Source organism: Neofelis nebulosa, chromosome 4 (assembly GCF_028018385.1).
Source record: "Neofelis nebulosa isolate mNeoNeb1 chromosome 4, mNeoNeb1.pri, whole genome shotgun sequence".
Taxonomy (NCBI): Eukaryota; Metazoa; Chordata; class Mammalia; order Carnivora; family Felidae; genus Neofelis; species Neofelis nebulosa.
In genome coordinates this window covers 6,050,561-6,056,889 of record NC_080785.1, presented here as the reverse complement: position 1 = coordinate 6,056,889, position 6,329 = coordinate 6,050,561, and the positions used below count along the sequence as shown (strand labels likewise).

At 49.7% G+C, this 6,329-nt stretch overlaps 1 long non-coding RNA gene across 1 annotated transcript; it reads right to left on the bottom strand.

Moving 5' to 3' along the window:
• Positions 1-770: 770 nt before the first annotated feature.
• On the bottom strand, positions 771-4,320 carry LOC131508718 (uncharacterized). The gene is made up of 2 exons (XR_009260123.1): positions 2,615-4,320; positions 771-2,310 (listed from the first exon to the last, which is right to left on the bottom strand). It is a non-coding gene; the product is annotated as an uncharacterized LOC131508718 (long non-coding RNA).
• Positions 4,321-6,329: the final 2,009 nt, after the last annotated feature.

Below are 6,329 nucleotides of genomic sequence, written 5' to 3'. Positions count from 1 at the left end.
GTGGACATCCAAGGTATCAAGAATGAAGACTTCAGGGCTGCTGGAGAGAGTGACAGCAAGCTAGGAGGATTCTCTCTGAAACTCAGTCGCTGTCGGTCTGGAGAGGGAGGGGGTACATCTCTACTAGCACCCTCACCTTGCGCATTATGCTTTCGCAAAACTGAACTACCTAAAGGTCCCGGATATTGTGCCAGAAGTCCCATTTTTTGTATTCTGTATCTTTTTCTTTCTTGGTCTCTTTTTTGGATGGTACATCTTCTCAATTTTATTATGTATGTATGTATGTATGTATTTTGCTAAGACCATTGCAGTAGTCTCGTTACTGGTGTTCTTGCCTCCAGTCTTGCTCCACTCCACCTGGTCACTTACAAACCCCATGTCTTCTCCACATTTCCCCCAGAACAGTTTTTTGGATCACCACATCTGACCCGGTCACTTCCTTGCTTAAAACCTTGCAGTGCATCACTGTCCCTGATGCTGTTGATCACTTTCTGTGCCAGGCACTCTTTTCAATGTTTCATGGTCATCCGAAAGATACATCCTGTCATTGTCCTTATTTTATAGGCGGTGAAACAGAGGCACAAAGAGGTTAGATAGTTTGCTCAATGCCTCGTGAAGCTTACAGGATCCCAGTGCACAAAGCTTCTCATAATTGACCACCCTCCCTGTACAACTTCATTTCTCACCATTTCCTCCCACCACGAACTTTATGCTTCAGTGAAGGTGAATTACTTAAAGGTCCCAGGATCAGTGAGGCCACCAGCAGGAAGTATATGGCACAGAAAGAAGGTTTAATTGAAGAAAGTTAATGAAGGGCCTCTTTATGAGACACGGGCAGGGCTAAGGGAAAATAATGATAATAAGACACCCAGATACAAGCACCAAACGGGGACCAAGGGGACAAAGAAGGGATGATGCTCCCATTACCATGTGGGGGTCAGGGCTGTGGAAGAGGGTCTGCCCGCCCCGGGGCTTCAGGGCCAAGCGAGCACTGTCAAAACCGTGACAAATCCCCTGATCTATGTTTCCTCCAAACCTACGATCTCCTGCTCATGCCTCCATTGGTCAAATCCAACTGGAGGCCAGAAGATGAGAGGGTCTGGAGAGTGGATTCTATAGCGGTCAGCCTCCTGGACACCCAGCAGGCGAGAAAAGGATGGAAAATGAATCCGGAGGGGCAGAGAGAGTCCTTGTCCTTTATTTCGACGACTGGATCCTGTGGCCCCCACCCTGGGGAAACACCAAGTCCCATCAGGCATCGACTGCGGTGGGTAGTGTCAACTGTGTCATACTTGCAATGCGAATCCAAACGACGGCGTTAGTGGCCAACATTGTTCTTCACGGAGGGCAGCAGGGAAAGGGGGGGGGAAAGAGCCCACTTGCTGCTGCTTCCAGCCCTGGGGTGGCACTCTTGGCTCCCTCCTCTCGCTGCCTGCACCGACTTCCCTACCTCTCGGCAGCACTGCGGCCCTCTGGGTTTCACTTCTCGGGGTGGTGCAAATCTTCATTCCCACGGAATCCAAATTCTTAGCTGTCCTGTCCTCCCTGAGTCACCGCGGTTTCCTATTGGCCGGTTTCTGGACGGGGAGACCCTGCCGCGCTCTGGCGAGTCCTCTGGCTCAGGTACAGTCCTCCTTATCCCGGCCAGTACAGCGAACCCCATTTGATGCGGGCTCGGTCAAGAAGCCCACAAGTCACCAACCTGACCTTCCAGTTTAACGGGATCAAGACTGCTCTCCCGGGAATGTTCTCCAGCGAACATTCTGTAACGAACGTTCTGTAAGAGGACTGGTTGGTGAAAAAGCGACGGGGGCCCCTTCGGCCTCCACCCTGGTCCTTGCGCACATCTAACACACCTATGTGACTATGTCACGTCTTCTCTTCAGATCTCCAAAATTTCCTCCCCGGGCTACGCTCCAGACCAGTTCGAGACTCCAGGGGCAGCCTGTCAAAGTACAGAACCTGCGTATTCGGGCCATGGGGGAAACGGCACCGAATACACGTGGTGTCTCCCGGAGAGATCCCACATACTCCCGCTGGTGCCCCAGCTGAGCCCTCAGCAGGCCATTTCCTCAGTCCATCCACACAAGTGCCACTGAGTATCTCGGGAGCCGTGCACAGGCCAGTGAATTCCACGGGCATGAACTCAGTGCCACATGCCTTTTGCCGTATAATGAGTTTCTTGGCTGGAGATGATGTTGTGTGGGTTACCATGACAATGAGCAGGGCACTCTGAAAATCTCCAAGTGGTGGTGCTGGCACGCTGCCAGTAAAGAAAAGCAAGTCTGGACCCGGAACAGGACCCTGCTCCTAAGAGAGCAGATTTCTCCATGAAGAAGCAGTACAAGTTACCGGCCTGGTCCCCCAGCTTCCGGAAGGTGCAACCTCGGGGATTCGGGGTTGGTCTTTGCTAGTGTTTAGCAGTTTGAGACCTCAATGGAGATGATACCCGTGTGGGTCCTAGCGAAGGGTAGTTACTGAGGATGCACTGCGGTGAGAGGGGAAACGCGCTGACCGACATTTGCGGGAAAGATCGATCCCTTCATTAGCGTGATTAGCAAGCACCCCTGCTGGGGTGCTCTGCAGTGGGGGCCCCAGCCGGGAACTTCCATACCTTGTAGTGTCACATGATGCTCACCCAGGGGCTTCCACCTCCATGTAACTCGTTCCCAGACTTCCTGCTCACAAGCCTTCCGATCTCGACCATCCAGGGTTCCTGACCAGCCAGCGAATCTATGACCCATGACTCATCAGTCAGTGTAGACCTTGACCCCAAACCACCTTTCCTCCGAAGCACACAACCAGATTGGCCAAAATGTGTCTACTGGGAGGCTTTCCCTTCACCACTGTCTTTCAGGGCCGTTCCTCCCTGTAGCGGTTATCACCTCCCGTGGTGAACACAAAATACAGTAAAACCTTGGATTTCGACCAGCTCGTTCTGCGAGTGTTCCCCAAGACGAGCAAACATTTCTAATCAATCTTAACTTGAAAAACAAGAGATGCCTTGCAATCCGAGTACTACGTGATGCCAGATGTCACACGATTACCACTGAGCCAATGGTTCTTCTCTCTCTCCGGCTGCGGGATTGTGGGTGATCGCCAATGCGATGTCACGGTTCTGCAAAATCCTCAAAAAAAGGCAAAAGCAGGGGCCATTGGATAAGGTTGCAGGAGAAGAAAAAGGTTCCATTGAGCCAATAGAGAGCGGTGATTCCTTTCGTGATAGTGAAAGTCGTCCTACACAATAACCCTCCTCTCTTTCCCTCATACCAGCCACGAAGGCTTTCAAAGGGAAGTGCAGGTTGTTTGTTGTTCTTTATATTTTGTATTTTCTTTATTCTTTTGTATTATGTTATAGTACTGTAATCATTCTTATATGAATATTTTGGGTTGTAGAACGAATCATCTGAGTTTCCATTATTTCTTATGGGGAAATTTGCTTTGGTATACAAGTGCTTTGGATTACAAGCATGTTTCTGGAACGAATTATGCTCGCAAACCAAGGTTTTACTGTATGTGAATATATATTCACGTGTGAACATAATATGTTGGTTCTGTTTTTCTGGAGGACCCTGACTCATATACTTCCCCAAATTTCCTTGTGTCCCTTAGGGGATACATCCCTCCCTATCTCCTTCCCCCCATCCCCAGGCAACCACTATCATTACAGCTCAGTTTTCATTTTCTACAATTTTATATAAATCAGATCATATGCTATGTGCTCTTTTTTGGTCTGGCTTCTATCACTCAGCACAATTATTTTGAGATTCATTTGTGTAGTTGTATGAATCAATAGCTTGTTCCTTTTTATTGCTGAGTAGTATTCCAGGAGATACACTTGTTGGTGAACATTTGAGTTGTTTCCAGTTTGGGGCTATTTTTTTTTAAGTTTATTTATTGTGAGAGACAGAGACAGCGTGAGTAGGAGAGTGACAGAGAGAGAGGGAGAGAGAGAATCCCAAGCAGGTTCCACACCATCAGCACAGAGCCCGATGCAAGGCTCGAACCCACAAAACTGTGAGATCATGACCTGAGCTGAAACCAAGAGTCAGACAGTTAACCGAGCCACCCAGGTGCCCTGGGGCTATTTTTTTTTCTTTAATGTTTATTTATTTTTGAGAGACAGAGAGAGACAGCATGAGTGTGGGAGGGGCAGCGAGAGAGGGAGACATAGAACATGAAGCAGGCTCCAGGCTCTGAGCCATCAGCACAGAGCCCGACGCCGGATGGAACCCACAGACCATGAGATCATGACCTGAGCCCAAGTCGGAGGCTTAACCAACTGAGCCACCCAGGCACCCGCCCCGGGGCTATTTAAAAAACAAAACAAAACAAAAAAAAAACTGGTCTGGACATTCTTGTGTAAGTCTCTTCAAAGACACATGTTTTTATTTCTCTTGGGCAAATACCTAAATGAGGAATGGCTGGGACACATGTCTCATTTTTAAATCAACTAGCAACCGTGTTCCCAAGTGGTTATTGAGCAGGGTGAGTTTTCGGGGTTCCCCTTCTTCACCAACACTTGATACAGTCAGTGTTTTTATTGTAGCCATTTCCGTGGGCGTGTAGTGGTATCTCGTTTTAATGTGCGTTTATGTTTCTTAGGGACTACTGATGGTGAGCACCTTTCCATGGGCTCATTTGCCATCTGTCTATCTTCTTTGGCCAGGTGTTCATTCAGATGTTTTGTTCATTTGTTTGGAGCACACACCTGGTAGTTTTTATTGAATTCTGGACATTGGATTTGAAAAAGAGGCTGTGGGTTTTATGTTTCAGTTTTTTACTGGCAGCCAGATACAATGTAGGCAAACCACCCTGATCCAGGGAAGGATGGGCTTCCGCTTTGAGCCGTGGCCTGCTTTTGGTACATTGCCAGTCGCGCAGCACAGGCCTTCAGCATCGTGCCGGGCAAGCTGGGGGTGTCCTGTGTCCTCCGTGTTCTCTCCTGGTGGGCACAGAGCCCCCCTGTTCTGTCTCCCCCACCTGCTGAGATTGCTGAAATGACTGCTTTTAAGCCTCGAGACAGATGCTTTCTGTTTCATTTCTCATCATCTTGTTCCAGAAGGCCCAGGAGACTTGTGGGTGTGGCCACAAGCGGGGGCGGGGAGGGGGGGGCTCTCCGCTCCAGGGGTGTCACAACCTTCCTTCCCGAGCCTTCCAACTCTCTAGCATTTTAGGAGACTTCTGGCGAGTCTGTGGAAGCCCCCACTTCTAACTTCGAAAGCACCTGTGGAGGGCAGCTGGCTCCTCCCACTGGAGTCCGTCTGGCCCACACAGGCGTCCTGCCTCGATCGGGATGTTCCTTGCTCTTCTAACAGTAGGGATCCTACCGGGAAGGTGCCCGAGAAGGGACAGGGACGCGGCAGAGTGTGCTGGTGGCAGGATAGCGACGAGGGGCTTTACCACCCTCCCTGCCCTTTCAGTCTAGAGCTATCCTCTCAATAAGAGGAACCTGGCTGGCTTGGCAGATTTTTACCTGCTGCTCTACCTGAGCAGGTCTTGCTGGGGTGGGGGCGGACACGCGCCCCCTAGTGGCCCCCGCGGGAAGATGACCGCGAGCTCAGCTGTGGATGCTGGCAGGAGGGGGGGCGGGGCGGGGAGTTTCAGTAAAAAAATTGAACAGGAGGGGCACCTGGGTGGCTCAGTCAGTTAAGTGTCGGACTTTGGCTCAGGTCATGATGTCACTGCTGGTGAGTTCTAGTCCCGCGTCAGGCTCTGGGCTGACAGCTCGGGGCCTGGAGCCTGCTTTGGATCCTGTGGCTCTCTCTGCCCCTCCCTCACTCACACTGTGTCTCTCTCAAAAATACACATTTTTTTAAATTAAAAAAAAAAAAAGAATTGAACAGGAAACCTCTTTAAACAGCCCTTGAATGCCCTTGTGCTTTTGTCTTTTTAAAAAAACCTTTAACTTTTTTGTATCAAAAAATTAGCCTACATACAAGTAGACTGGCTGGTTTAATGAACCCCGCCCCCCGCCGGGAGCCATTGCTCAGCTTGCACTCACTGCTGGTTCTGTTTCATCTATGCTCCTAAGCACTCCCCTTCCTTGGATTTTTTTCTTTTTTTCTTTTTAGTGTTTTTTAATGTATATATATACATATATATATATATTTTATTTATTTATTTTTTTTTTTGAGAGGGCAAGAGACACAGAGGGGCAGAGAGAGAGGGAAACAGAGGGAGGGAGACAGAATCCGAAGCAGGCTCCAGGCTCCGAGCTGCCAGCCCAGAGCCCAACTCGGGGCTTGAACCCACATACCGCGAGATCATGACCTGAGCCAAAGTCAGATGCTTGACTGACTGAGCCACCCAGGTGCCCCTGGATTTTC